The sequence below is a fragment of the Astyanax mexicanus genome, chromosome 2 (genome assembly GCF_023375975.1).
Source record: "Astyanax mexicanus isolate ESR-SI-001 chromosome 2, AstMex3_surface, whole genome shotgun sequence".
Taxonomy (NCBI): Eukaryota; Metazoa; Chordata; class Actinopteri; order Characiformes; family Acestrorhamphidae; genus Astyanax; species Astyanax mexicanus.
In genome coordinates, this window is record NC_064409.1 from 46,827,989 (window position 1) to 46,843,518 (window position 15,530).

At 34.8% G+C, this 15,530-nt stretch overlaps 1 protein-coding gene across 2 annotated transcripts in view; it reads left to right on the forward strand.

The window, feature by feature from the left end:
- shisal1b (shisa like 1b) overlaps positions 1 to 15,530 on the forward strand; it is a 77,283-nt gene that overhangs the window by 5,411 nt on the left and 56,342 nt on the right. The window lies entirely within an intron of this gene.

A 15,530-nucleotide genomic window follows, 5' to 3' on the forward strand; every position in this document is an offset into this window, starting at 1 on the left:
GGCATCAGTAGTCATGTCAGCTGTTTGAATTCCGAAGCACTGAGTGAATCAGAAACTACTATCTCAAACGACACATCAGTCCATTAACCCAAAGTCATTGGGCAGCTCAGCACGCTTGGAGGAGAACCCTAATTGCCTATTCTTTTACATCAGCTAGCAGATGCCCTTGCTGGCTGGCATCACACTGAGTGATGAATCAGAGATAGAGAGAAGCAGATAGACCAGAAAGAGCAAAGCTAATTATGTTCCTTTGGACATCTGACCGTGGATGGCTGTGGGGATCAAACTGATATTCTCTCAGTGAAAGGATCAGTGCTCAGGTGAATGTACCACTTGGGAATCTCAAATTTGACCACTAGCCCCTTCTTTGGAGCTTAAAGAAATGAGACGCCAGCAATCACACCTTATATTAACAGCTGCTAACATAGCACTATTTCTGTTAAATTAGCTAACAGAGTTAACATGCAATCAGTAATCTGATCTGATTATTCATGTTGTCTGCTCATGTAAACAGCATGCTTCAGTTTCTTAAATTAGACTAGGCATTTGCATTTGAATTTTGGTTTAAAAGTCTGATAAAGGAAGCAGGATTTTAGCCTAGTAACCACATTTTTTAGAGCATGTATACACTTACTATGATTTCTATTTAGGTTTCTCAGTCTTGGCATGAGCACAAACATAACCTGACAAAGTGCTTATGTCTGCCTTTATGGCAATTTAAAGAACACTTTATTAATTTAAAGAAGCACAGCATTGCATACTGTTAGAAACATTTAAATAATGAAGATCCATATTTGCAGGTGACGTGGATATTATTAAGAAAAAGCCAGAACAGTAAGTTTAAAGTTCATGTAACATGGGTCTGTGAAATTACTGGCTGGTTGTAAAGAGGAAATCCGATTATTGCCTGATTCATGTAAACCCAGAATATTCCCATTATCTGATTACCCAAGTGCATTGAAACAACATTGATCGGATTAATGAAAAAAATCAGATTATTTCTCTACTCCTGGGGACACACTGCCCTGCAAAGTTTTGACTATCAAGCTCCAGTCAATAGAGACACCACATAGACTGTCCCTACACGAGTCAATGGTGGATGAGCATAAATAGATGGGTGAGCACAAGATGTACAGTGACAAGAGAAGCTGTTATAAAAAAGCACAGACAGTGATAAGAGTGGTGGAGATGAGAGAACAGAGACTAGGAGAAAGATAGAGAGAAGGAGGGAGGAGACATCAACTGACAGACTTCTAAATGCGGACTGGCAGGAAATCCTCAGCTGTGTGTGTGGATGAGTCACTGACGTCAAATAAAGGTGTGTGTGTGTGTGTGTGTGTGTGCGTGCGTGTGTGTGTGTGTGTGTGTGGGTGCACACGTATGCAGGAGTATTCATTCACACAGTCTGATCCTGAGTTGATGAGGATTAAGTTATTTTTGACAAGAAAATAAGCATTAAAACAAAAAAACTCTGCATACTAGGAGTGGGCGATATGGCCCTAAAATAATATCACGATATTTCTTAGTATTTTCTTAGATGGTCTATTTTATGGCCTTGTTGATGCTCAACTGACATTCAACTAACACTGAATTGAATGTCCGTTAAATTTAACTTAACCCTATGTTGAATGTAAATAATTTAAAACAGAACCTAACCCTACACCTAACCCTAACCTTAACCCTTAATCAACCATAAAATCTAACCCTACACCTAACCCTTACCCTAACCTTAACCTAAACTTAAAATCTAACCCTAAACCCAATCCTAAAATATTAAGATAAGCGTTTGGATTAGAGTTGAATGTAGGGTTATATTCAATAGAGAATCAAATAGTTTCACCTTTTAGTTAATTTGCATTTAATAGACATGTAGTTGAATGTTAGTTGAATGTCAGTTGAGCATCAAAGAGGCCATCAAATCCAAGTAAAGTGTTACCACACTAGTTTCTTTTTTCAAGAATACACTACAGCAACAAAATGAAAATTAATTTTTATTATTGCATATGATATAATATGATACACTCCTAACTAAGATGTTAAAAAATACAAGAATTTTATCAGATTTGTAACAGAAGTAAATGATCCAGAATGTCATGATACTAATAATGCACTCCAAATATCTCCATATATCCAGAATTAAAGTAAAATAAACAAATGAATGAACAGATATAATCTGTCTCTAGTAGATATATAATGGGAAATAAGAACAGTGTGAATTTTTATTTTGTCAAAAACAGTAAAAAAGTAGTACCCCAATGTGATTATTAGAGGTGAGTGATATGGCACAATATTTTCAGGGCATAATATCGTTCACGATATTCAAAAATGTTGCCATAATTATTGCGTACAATACCTCTATTCCACAGTAAAAAATAATATCAGAACAATTACAGTATACTTAGTTTATTGAAGTGCCAATATTGCACAATAATGGCACAATGCTCTGTTTTACTGTATTACATAAAGCCACACAAACCATAACGAATAACCTAGCGTTACAAGAACAAAAAAACAAAACCCATAGCAAAGTACAGAAAGTTCAGCTTTACCTAAAAATAAGTTTATAACATCTATAAAATATATATGCAACTTGCAACATCGCCTGATGTTTTGGTTCTTGCTTGATGATTATAAATGTATGTAATGATCCGTGACCTTTATGAGAATATTCTAAAGTTGTTTTAACAGAGAATGACAGATGTAGTGGATGTATATTTTATTTTATCTAGTAGAATGTTGGTAAACAACAAATCCTTTTTTTTTTTAATCTATTAATAAATGGCGATAACAGAACTGTGGTATAATCACAGTAAAACACTTGAGGTCTGTGTGTTATAATGTGAGATATTGACACTGGTGTACTGATGTTCAGGGTCTTCAGTCTTCTGACTTGAACCAGTGCCAGTTTCTTATATTAATCATTAATTAGGCAGACGAAAATGGTAGATTACAAATGAAACAGATGTGCACATTTAAATCAGGTGAAATCACATTTTCTTTCCTGTGGGCTTTGCTGTACCTCAATGTAAAATCAGAACTAATACAAAGACCTGCAAACCTAATCTACTTACAGTACTTTAACAAAAAGGGTCACTTTTGACTTGGCTTTGTTTCTGTGAAAAAGCCAGTAGAAGTGAAATGCTCTTACTCTAGTAGGCATTTTCCACGTCCATCATATGAATTGGCTCGACACTTTGGAACACTCAAGTCGCTCCAGCCTTTCAATCAGTCAGCACCACAAGCTCGCTTGAAGTGCTGTAAGAGCACAGCTTTAAATTTCCAGACAGATCCTCCAGAAAGTCAGAGTGTGTTCTGGCCCACTGGGTATGATCATGAAAATGAGATGGAAGATTCCCCTCGTGTTTTGATTTCAGACTCTGCAGTTATGACCTGCTTATAATGAGTTCGCCTTTAATTGTTCTGTTTTCACACTGCATGCGCTCTCTCTGCACACTGGAAATGCTCCTCGGAGCATGACAGTTGTCTCTCTGACTTCCTGTCAGTCCACAGAGACTACCGAATAGCACCATTACAGCAGAATGAGTGGCAAAGAGCACTAATCACCTGCACCTGTCATTCTGGCATTATTAGGTACATTTATAGTTCTACTGTCTGACATAAACTGACCAAGTATATTTTTGTGGTCCATTTCTTTCATACAGTTGGACAGAGGGACCTTGGAAAGAACTGTAGAGTTGATTTCAACCCAGATGAACTTAAAAAAAAAACAAAAAAAACATTACCTCCTGATAGCAACCTTGTTCATACAAAGTAATCCAGACTGTTCTCATACACAGTTCCCAAATGGTGAAACAAATTACCTTCCACTAGCAGATCAGGAGCGTTCCTCGCTTCATTTAAGAAATTCCTAAAGACTGAGCTCTTCAAAGAGCACCTACTCTCCTAACACCTCTAACAAACTAACTACTTCTTCCTCTCCTTTCCTCCTCTCTCCCACTATTTTCCTTTGCCTCCTTTAGTCCCTGACATAAAGTGTGTTCGTCTTTAACTTCTATGTCCTCTATTACTAAATGTACATCTTTATTTGTTAGTCGCTTCGGATAAAAGCATCCTCTAAATGTAGTGTAATTTAATGTAATATTGACACATAAACACTTTAGCACTTTAGCACTACTTAATGCATATGCATTACAAGAATTCTTATGTTTCTTAGCACTTTTTAGTGCCATACTCTGTATTGGTTAGTTGCTCACCTTTTGTAATGATGCCTTAATTGAATGCTTTGGTCATATCTATACCATGTTTCCTGGCTTTGCATCCAGAGCCTATATCTAGAGCAGTCCAAGTCTACATCATTATATAGTGTCTTTTGTGTCCACAGCATAGTTGTTGAAATACATAATTACAAATAACATTCACTGGTTAGTATTACAGGTTAACATTCCTTCACTGTAAAGTATTTTTTTGTTTTTGTACACTTTATACATTTTTTATACATTTTATACAGTGATAATGTCCGCAGTGCTGTCTGTTAATGTTAAATTAAATTTAAATAGTTAAATTACAAAAATGTTTTCAAAATATGATATATTTTAGAGGTCTGAAGACACTTTGCTGCATGTTCAGAGGTACATAATAAAATAATACTATGAAATCATAATAATTTCATTTAATATTGCTCATATTGTCTACAAACTTAGCTAAGGTAAATCTTATGCTGTTCGCCCTGCTGTGGCAAAATATAAGGTAATAAAATAATTTTAGAGAATAAAAATGTATCTTTGGAACAGAACAGGGTCATCATGAACAATTGAGAAGTTTGCAACACTTGGTTAACCAAATTTTAATTTGCATTTTTTGCTCTGTATATCCATAAATCAGTGATCTACAATAGCAGAGCTAAAATGGGCAGTTAATGGGAATTGCTGTTTTAATGCTAATATTTTGGACTCAATATTTTGAGCTACCATATAGAAAAACCCATGCGTACAGATACTAGGAGTAGAGGAGCCAGTGAATCTGAGGCTAGCTGATAATACACCATGCATTTGAATTGAGAGAGGGTGGTATTGAAAATGCAACAAAAACAAAAGCAGGTATGCTTAGTTTTCCTGATCACATCAGCCGCAAAGCTCTCGCAACAACCATCATTTATAATTGGCTATGGGAAAACTGTCATTCACGTGGGACCAAAATATACATATTTCTTATTAGATGTCTTTGAAAGTAACTTAGACTCATAAGTAATGTCCTGGAAATAGTATGTCTACTATGTTTCATACAGCATTTTTATGTGACCCCGTCTTAATGATAGGCACTAGGCTTTCCCACAGAGTCTGGAAATGTGGGCAATAGATATACATTACAGTACAATGTAAATATTATATGTAAATATATTATTTTTAGATCATTTTTACATGTGGCTTCTATTATTTGACATTATGGAGCTACATAGGGAAGGGCAGAGGAACTATAAGTAAAGATGGGAAAAGAAACCCTCATGTTTGACTCTCATTGCTCCACAGCTCTCCTTGCACAGCCAGTAACAGATTAATCTAACATTAGCACACACAAACATCACAAACATCAGCTTTAAAGTCAGCCTATTTGGCTGCATTTTAAAGACACATTCTGGGCTATGCTGTGGCAAGTTCTAAGCAGCAGATTTGATGAACAGTGTTGCATCAGCGCTAAATTTGAGAGTTAAAAGCAAGGGAAAAAAAGCATTTAGAAACTTTATTTATCACTTCTTTAGTCTTATAATAAGGTTTCAAGCAATGTTAATTACTTATATAAATTTTTCAAACTCTCATCTCAGCAATCACTGGAAGTCTTTGCCCTCGTTTCTGCAATCAAAGAGATTAGTGGCCACTCTCCAGATACCCTCAAGTAACTCAAGACCCACTAGGTGGTCCAGCAAAAAACCTGGACCCAGTTTCCCAAAAGCATCTTGTGTTCTGTTGTGAACTGCTAGAAAAAATCTAGACCTCATTAGGGGTGGGCGATATAGCCCTAAAATAATATCATGATATTTCATGGTATTTCCGTGATAACGATACTCTTGGCGACATGACAAAACACTGAATTTAAAAAAATATTTCAAGAATACACTACAATACAGATTTGTAACTGAAGTCAATGATCCAGAATGTCATGATACTAATAATGTACTCGAAATAACTCCATATATCCAGGATTACAGTAAAATAAATGACACTGGACAGATATAATCTGTCTCTAGTAGATATATAATGGGACATGAGAACAGTGTGATTTTTCCTTTTACTAAAAACAACAAAAAAGTAGTATCCTGATGTGATATGTAGGGGTGAGTGATATGGCACCATATTTCAGGGTATAATATTGTTCACGATATTGAAAAATTATTGCGTAAAATACAATGTCGCACACCCCTAGACCTGATAATTTAATGTTTTTTTATGAAATAAAGGAAGTTAAAAAGAATTCATCCTTCTTTTACATTACATTACATTTGGCAGATGCTTTTGTCCAAAGTAACTTACAATAGTGAAGTACAAAAGTAAATAGAAGTTAAAGGTAAAATACATTTTAGACAGGTCCTAAAGGAGGTCAAAGGAAAATAATAGGATAGAGGAGTTAAGGAGGGGAAGAAGGAAATGAGGTTAGAAGTAGTTAGTTTATTAGAGGTGGAGTAAGTGCTCTTTAAAGAGCTCTGTCTTCAGGAGTTTTTTAAACATAGTTTAACTTTCTCTGTTGTCCAGAGAAGTCTTTCAAAAAAATTTAAGCATTGCTGTGAGGCTTTCACCACATTCAGCAACAAGACTGTTAGTAAGGTCAGAATGTAGGAGGTTCATTGCTCCACCTCATCCATAACTCCTCAACTTCCACCTCTTCCTAAAGGTATGGAAAGGAGCATCACCAGTGCAAAGAACACAATTCCACTGCTCCACATGTCAATCCTCAAACACTAGGCCAAATCAAGCTGTCAGTACCAAAGAAAAGTCTGTGTCCATCTATAATCAGAATAGTCATATATTTATCGTAATCAAGGTAAAATGTTCTATGACCTTTTTTCTATTTAGAGTTATATTCTATTAGTGATACTTTTCCACAGGTACTAGACAAGCTGTGTATCGACTGTATCAACTGTACAAAAGCATTTGTCCAAATACTTGTGAAGATGGGCATGTGACCAGTAAAATATAGCATATACCATACGGAAATATAGTTTATTTTAACTGCTATGGTAACATCACTTTTAACTTAGTGTCTCAGCTTCAGTCACTCTCTGTATTTTTGTAAAATGTGATCAATTATGATTTTCAGTTGAAGTTTAGATTCTCAACATAAATGTAACATTTTCAGTAAAAAAATTCTAATAGAGGGTTTCGCAACCATGTATGTTTTAAATTTACATGTACAATACACTTCATATGTATGCATATATACATCTAAATCACACTTAAAGGATAAATCCAGTGTGAAATTTGATTGGGGTGAAGTGAAACATGATAGCGAGTACAAACTTTTGTTGAATAGCCCTCCTTTATTTGTCCCCATCATTCTGAAATACTGCGCTTTTATCCGATGCTCCCAACAGTCTTACAATGTTAGTAATAGGGGCATAGCATTACCCATGCAAAAAAAGGGCAACTTTTTCCCCCTTAAAAAAATCTAAGTAGCCCCACACTTCATTGTTAGAAATTTGAGGGCCCTGACATTTAAAACGAGGCACTGAGAACTCTGAAAGTGGGCAAATAAGTTATTTTGTGGAAATGCATGTATTCCCACTGAAAATATTTCTATAATATAGTCATGCATTTCCACAGAATTAATTTTGTAATCTGTTTTCCTATCTTACCTATTCATGATCCTCTGTTATAATGACTAATTTCAAGATGGCGGCATCTGGAGAATTTTCTGAAGGTACTGTGTGTAAAAACAGTGTTTTTAATTAAACTACTTGTGCACTTTCAAAGTACTCAGTGCATTGTTATCATGTTTCACTACACCCCAAGTCCATTTTACACTGAAGTTCTGCTTTAATGGCTAAAGCATCACATTCTTTAGAGCTTACATTTAAATTTAAATTTATTTCAGATTGACAGGCTATTGTCAGTAAAGGACAACACAGCACAAGTCAGACACCAAAAGCCCCAAAGCTGAAAAATCTCTGTAACTACAGAGGGGAGTATTTAGCATTTAGATTTATGTGCACAGACAGTGACAAGGCCAGATCTGTTCCTCAGTGTATGAAATATTTGGAGCAGCTTTTTAGTCAAAGTATGGAGCAGCTGTGTGGAAAAGACATCTGAAAAATAAGCATTTAAAACTGGCCACAAAATTAGTTTTATTAAAACTCTATTTTAAAATATAGACCACTTCACAAAGTTCAAAGGGTTAATAGTTTAGAGAAAAACTTGATAGGCTGGAAATGAGAGCAGATTTTCCACAATGTTCACAGTGACTGATTATAATGCCTGATGTATCCTAACACTGTGACTAAACTGAGACTATATCTGTGTATTACACTTTCTCATTAGACTGGATATTATTTTAAAACTTTTTTAGCGTCAAAGATTTGAGGATCTTGAAACTAAAGCAACAATTAGAAGCACTTCAATGGGCCTTTGTCTCTAATTATTGTTTTCGATGATGGCTATGAACCTCACTATTTCCTGCACTGATAATGAAGAAAGGAAATGCATTAGCATCCACTTATCTCTCCACTTCCACCTAAAGTCATTGTTATGCAGTAAGACTGCATTACTGTAGCCCTTTTGCAACTACTGTGTATAGTGAAGAGGATGGTTTTGTGGTCACTAATTGTTTTCCATTTAATGGCGCTAATGTAATCCCCACGCTGATCTCACATCACTTTATCTGAGGCAGAACTCAAGTGAATCAGACAGACAGGCGGCATAGCAATTTTATGAGAGAAAATATCCAACTGTAACCGATATACCAAAACTACCAAAGCAATGTCCAATCACATTTTAAGCTTTTCCAATTTAAGCTTTTCCAACAAATAACTATATGTCATCCATTTCTCCCTTAATTGTGAAATCAGTCACTGTTTATTTCTTTTTTGACATTAAAAATGTAATTAGTTCCTAATTTTTAAAGGCACTTACAGTAAATCTGGTAACTAATGGAAAAAAACACCATCCTTTGGAACTGAATATAAAGAATGCTGAGATGTATTTTTGCTGCCATGCAAAACATATATTATGTTTAAAACTTCCCCAATAGAAATGCTCCAAAAATGACTGAAATATGAATTGAATTATGAATTAATAAAACCTTTTATAGGTTAAGAAGTCTTGCCTTCTCCTGTAAAGAAGTCATCTATTGGAGTTATTTGAGATCCTCCAGTAAATAACCATATATTGACATTTTTGTTTAGAATAAATCAATTTTTCTTTTTGTGTTATTTGGACAACTTTTTTCACACCTTTTTCATCTAGGGCTGTCACATTAACATGTTCACTTTTATTAATTAATTACATAACAAATAATGCATATAAACATTATTTGGACTTTGCTAAGTAAAAACTTTGCTAAGTAAAAATGTATTCTGTTAATATATGCAATTTTATTATTATAATAGAGCAACATATTTCAGCAATTAATGTAAAAATGTATTAGACTGTATTTGAAATACTCTTTAAGACATATTTGAGTAGCCTAAAATTTCCTGAAAATAACCTCTGTAATGTGTGAAAGTTGTTTTCTACAACTTTTTAGTCATTTTTAGGTAAATAAAGGTGCAGCTATAAAAATTGGTCTATATATAAAAGAGACATACAGTGTTTACAGCATCTCTTACTGACCGATGTTCATTACAGGGAGCTTTTAAGACCGTTATTCTTTCACTTATTTACTCCTCAGATACATTTTTAATCAACTGTACAGTTTTAAATACTTTGATAATAAAAATGATAAAAGGTAATTCATTTAGATTAATTCATCACAAATCGTGCAATTGTTTAGATATGTTTAATCACCTGACAGCAGTATAAAATACTTAAATGTATTTTATTTAGACTTAAAATAAATTTCACAGCAGTAACAAAATATATCTTACTTGGTTATTTAATGGAAACGCTCAATTAACCCTCTAACTGCATCTATCAGGAAAAGTCTCAGATCTGTAGTGTGTGTATTGATTTGGAGTTGTTACAGCATTTGATCTTGATTCGTGAAGAGGGAGGATTGTGAGGAGGATTATGAGGAGAATTTCTTTTGTTCATTAAATTAAATATAAAAATAGATAAGTGGCTCTGTTTCTAAGGTAATAGCATGAAGCTGGCAAGAGAATTCTCTTCATAAACTGAGAAAAAAAATATTCCAACCAATCATACAATTATTCAGCCATAGTTGAAAAGAACAGGGAACAGTGTCCTTTAAAAATAGAGCTGAATATAAAGCTGGCTCTGGTCTCATCTCCACAGTATTGATAATTATAGTCAGCGTTAATTATAAACTAATGTGTAATTGGCTGACTCTTCTTATCAGCATTCTCACAGATATCATATACTGATATCTACCAGAGTTACGCATTGATATACTGATTAATTACCGAATTAGATGAAGAGGATTACGTATGCATATGCATAGAAATCAGGTTTTTATTCAGGCCAGCTTTTCACAGGCTTTGGTTAAAGTGAATGAATGAATAATCAGAGCTTTCATGTGCAGCTGGAGAAGACCTACAGCATATATAATTACACCAGTAGACCAACATAAGGGAAGTCTTCCCACCTCATCTATACGAAGAGATGGATTGCAGTGATAATATACAGAGAACGATGAACTTAGAGTGTTATAAAAATCCCCTAACTGTCTAAATCTTAAAAATTAGATCAACTAGAACTAGAACTATTTTTAGTAGAAAAATATGAGGTTAACATTTATCTAGCATATTTTTTTGGAATTATAACTTTTATTACACCATAAGTAATGTGGATTATAAAAAGTTACTCAGCTAAAAAATGTTAAGATAAGGTACCTGGAGTAAAAACCTCTTACAAATAAATTGTTGTTGCGTGATAGAAATGATACAGTGTGTTATGAGGGTGTTGTAAATAGGGGTGGCAAAAAATGTGTGTTAATGAGTGATAACGCTGTTGGATATTTTGATATCTATATACAATCCAACAAATAAAGAACCTAAATTAGTTTAGGTTTTTTTAAGGCACAATTTTTTTTCCCAGGTCTAGATGTAATTTGGTGTGTGTGTTTACTGTAAACCCCTACTTTGTTCTACCTCACTCTGCCTCTAGCCTCATTATATCATGTAAGGACAGTCTGTAATGTAAATATCTCCCTGTGTTGCTGATTGTGGGTAATGCAGTTTCACAGCTCTTAATATGTATCTTATCATACAAACTCTTATGATAAAATATTAATAATCATATAGTGCTTGTTGCAAATATGGACAACACAATATGCTGCATAGAGTCAATTACAGTTATTTTGTACTTTCCTATGATAAAAAAGCCTAATTCCTTGATTATATCCCTTTTTAAATCTTTTAATTGATAAAATACAAGTAAACAGTCCTTGTTGCATTTAATATTTACTGGTAATGCATTCTAACTGGCAACATTAGTTTTTTTCACTCTTTTCCCCTTTCAAAACAAGAAAATAAAACTGTCACTCCAAAAAGCATTCGCTAGATGCCAGACATGCTCTCTGTCTTTGGGTCAGATCTATTTAGAGTGACGGACAGGAAGAAAAACATGTAGTTTTAGGGTAGAAAGACGAGATTTGTCAATTTTCCTGACTTCTGGACGATAATGTTCATGAAATGATCTTCTCTGTTTAGACATTCTTACTACCCTATGTGTTCCTCAACTCTGTGAATCCTTCATAATATATGAATGCTGGAGAACAAGCTTCATCATCAATGTTAAATAATGTGTGAATGTAAAATATTCAACAAGCTAAAATCTCGCTATCAGCATGCACACACCTCATCCTGCAGAGAATACTCTTACACTGAAGATACTGATATAACTTCTCTCCTTCACTTGGCTCAGTGTGATGTGGTATAGGAGAGAGTGTGAATTGAGCCCTTGTGTTCTATGTAGGACAATATATTTCTATTCTCAGCTCATGATCATATAATGAACTGAGTTGATTACACATCAGGGCTGGAGAGACATACAGACTGCCTTAGGAAAATGACTCAGGGAGCATTTTCCCTTTAACTGAATCTCTGCCCCAAGCTGAAGTCTGTGGGGTGGTGTTAGGCAAAGACATGATGGCCCTTGAGAGTCTGTGCGTGTTTGCGCAGATTTAATCAACTTACTGTAATTATCTTGACAAGCAGATTTAGTCCGACCATAAGGGAACATAAAACAGATTTTTTTTTGTGTGTGTGTGTTTTTTAACGAGATCTCACAGTGGGATATTCATAAGAATTAGGGCTCTACAATTTATCTGTACAGCATCGTCTTTGTAATGTGGGTATGTGTCATAGTTACATCACAGGATGTGCAATGTACACCTTTTTTGCCATTTGGAATAAAAATAAAATTCACAGTTTTGATTTTACATTAAATATCTATGAAAGAAAGATTGTATAAGACTAATATAATTTATTTTATTATATTATACGGAGAGCCTTATTAGTAACATGACTGATCATCATATTGGATCATTGACTTCTGTTAAAATCGCAGCTAATATCGCAGCCAAAAATATTGCAATGCCTGTTTTTGCCAATATTGTGCAGCCCTAAAAAGAATACACAAAACCTTGAAAGCTTATAGTTATGCTGCCTCATATTCACTTTGTATTTAGATGTTGGAGCTTGGAAAGACACAATGAAAAAAATTGTCAATAGACCAATGTTTGGCAGTTTGTGCAGCTGGTTTAATGGGACACAAAAAAAGTAGTGCTGGGCGGTATACCGGTTCATATGGTATACCGTAGGGCAATGAAGAACCTGTATGCATTTTTCACATACCACTAGAGGCACTGCGGAGCGCTGTGTAGAACAGCATCACCAAAGAAACACGGTGGGACAGCTCACTAGCAAACGCTAGCCAGTAAGCATAACAAGCAAATGCACTGGAAGCTCAGCTCTATGTGTCATGCTACCTGGACAGCCACAGCTGTGATTGGTCCGCCGGGTCTCGCTCCCCCCCACACATTCCCGCCTTTGCGGTTTAAATTGCAGAGCCACGCAGAGCCACTGTTTATTAATATTGTAGCTTAAAGGATAGTAATAATGCACACTTAACTGAATGGATTAGTTAACTGAAGAAAGAAGGGAATTTTGATTATTACTGTAATGACTCTAATGGCTTGAACTATTTATTGAAATACTTAGTTTTGTAAAGAAAGAAGTGTTAAAGTTGCTGGCATATCTATTTTTAAGGTCTATTGTTTACATTCCTAAGCTGTTTTTCTGCTAATGAAGTCAATACTACGCAATGCCTTAATTTAAAGCCTTAGTGTTTTATATTATATGTACTCCTAACAGTGCAGTAAGTCATAAACCTATATAAAATCCCAGTCATGCAAAAAATATATATAAATAAATAATAATAATAAAAATACTGTGATATACTGTAAACCATCAAAATCTTAAAAAAATACTGTGATATACATTTTTGGTTATACCGCCAGCAATAAACAGAAATGATAATAACCTGTGTAAAACTACTGCTTTTACTTCAGTGGATGTCAGGTATAGCCATTCTGGATTCTGAACTCGTGGTTGGTGAGGTTATCCCAACTTTTTGAGTAGGATATTCTACCTGTAGGAGTTTAAATAAAATTTCTTTCTTAAAACCAGAAAATTATTGTAATGTATTGCTCTGCCTTGTGTCTGATGTTTTCCTACGTGAAACCAGGAGATTCTAATATCCCAGTTCAAATGGAATATTAGTTTTGTCACCTGGATCTGCTGTTTTTATTACTATCTGAAACTAATTATAAAGCCTACGTCCTGCTTTTTTATTTGTATTTTCTTTTTACCTGAGCTCTGCTTATGGGTCTAAATCCTAGATATCATAAATGTCTGTAATGCAAAACCCTGCATTGTGTCTGTAATACATAGCCATGTCTTATGTCTGTAATGTGTAGCCCTGTCCTGCGTAACATATAGCACTGCCTTGTGTCTGTGTTGTGTGACCCTACCTTGTGTCTGTAGTGTGTAAACCTGTCTTGTGTCTGTAATTCATAGCGCTGCCTTGTGTCTGTAGTGAGTAATCCCGCCTTGCCTTCCTGTCTTCCCTGTTTGCTGGCTTTGTCTGTTTGATTAGTTTTGTCATGTGTGTTTTAACACATGGCCCTGTGCCTAGAGCTGTGTTGGAAACTCTGCCCTATTGACCATCCTCTCCATGAGAAAATCCAGATCATTATTCAGAGCACTATTATAGGAAACAGAATTCGACAAGTTATTGAAGGATTTTGGACAGCTAGTTACATGTGTGAGCTCATTAGTGTGTGACAGTAGATTGCGTCACATAAATAATACAAACATCTGCCTTCCTTAGAGACGCTGTACACAACTTTTTAAACAAAACAACTCAGTGAATTATGAGTATTGTGTGTTTGCTAGGGGATCAACATATATACACTACATATTACTGTGAATTGCAGGATTGTTATATTGCACATAAAAGTTTTGAACTAGAAATGACAGTAGTTTTGATGCCTTCAGTGAGGATCTACAATTTAAATAGTCATGAAAATAAAGAAAACGAATTGTATGAGAAGGTGTGTCCAAACTTTTGGCCAGTAGTGTACATATATATGTTTTCATAAATGTCTACAATATAATATATGGACACTACAGATTAAAGAGTGAATTTAAAAACTTCAAATATCCAAAATCTCTGGTTTCCATGTCATTAATCTTTTAATAGCCTATATTTGTATGACCGTATGACGTACGTTTAGTCATTCTGTCGTATAATTGCTCTGTGAAGTCAACTTTCAAACATGCATTTACTTCAGAATATCGATTTGCCCCTGACTGTCTGCAGTAACTGTGTTAAATATCAGCCTTTTTTCCAACATAATCCATTCAACAGTTCGCATAAATTTGCATAAACACCATGTGTTTTTCAGTTATTTCTCAGACTTTGTTCCTCAGCCTCACCTGAGTTAAACAGCAGGTGGAACAGCGGCGTCTCTTTGAGAGCATAAGTGTATGTGCGTGGTTGTGAGGTAGAGGACAAATGAATATTGTTGGGATGGAATGTGGTAAACAAAGCTGTACAATCATGTGGCTTCCTCATACTGGCATCTACAAAAGAGAAGCCCATCGAACAAAAGAGCTACACGCACACAGAACAGACCCCATTGAAAACATGCTGCCTTTTTCAGGGGAACTGTTTTTATTACAGCACAGACTTTAACTGATTTACATCAAATGTAGCTTTTTTTCAAAGATTTTTTAAGGTTAGAAATGCTAAACAAGCACAACAATTTAAGTAATTATTTTGATTTGTTTAACAATGTATTGAAGCAATGGAACATGATCATTACAGGGTAAAATATTTGATTTTTATCATTTTTATTATAGAAATGAATGTAGTGTAGGTTTTAGTTTTTTTATTCTTATT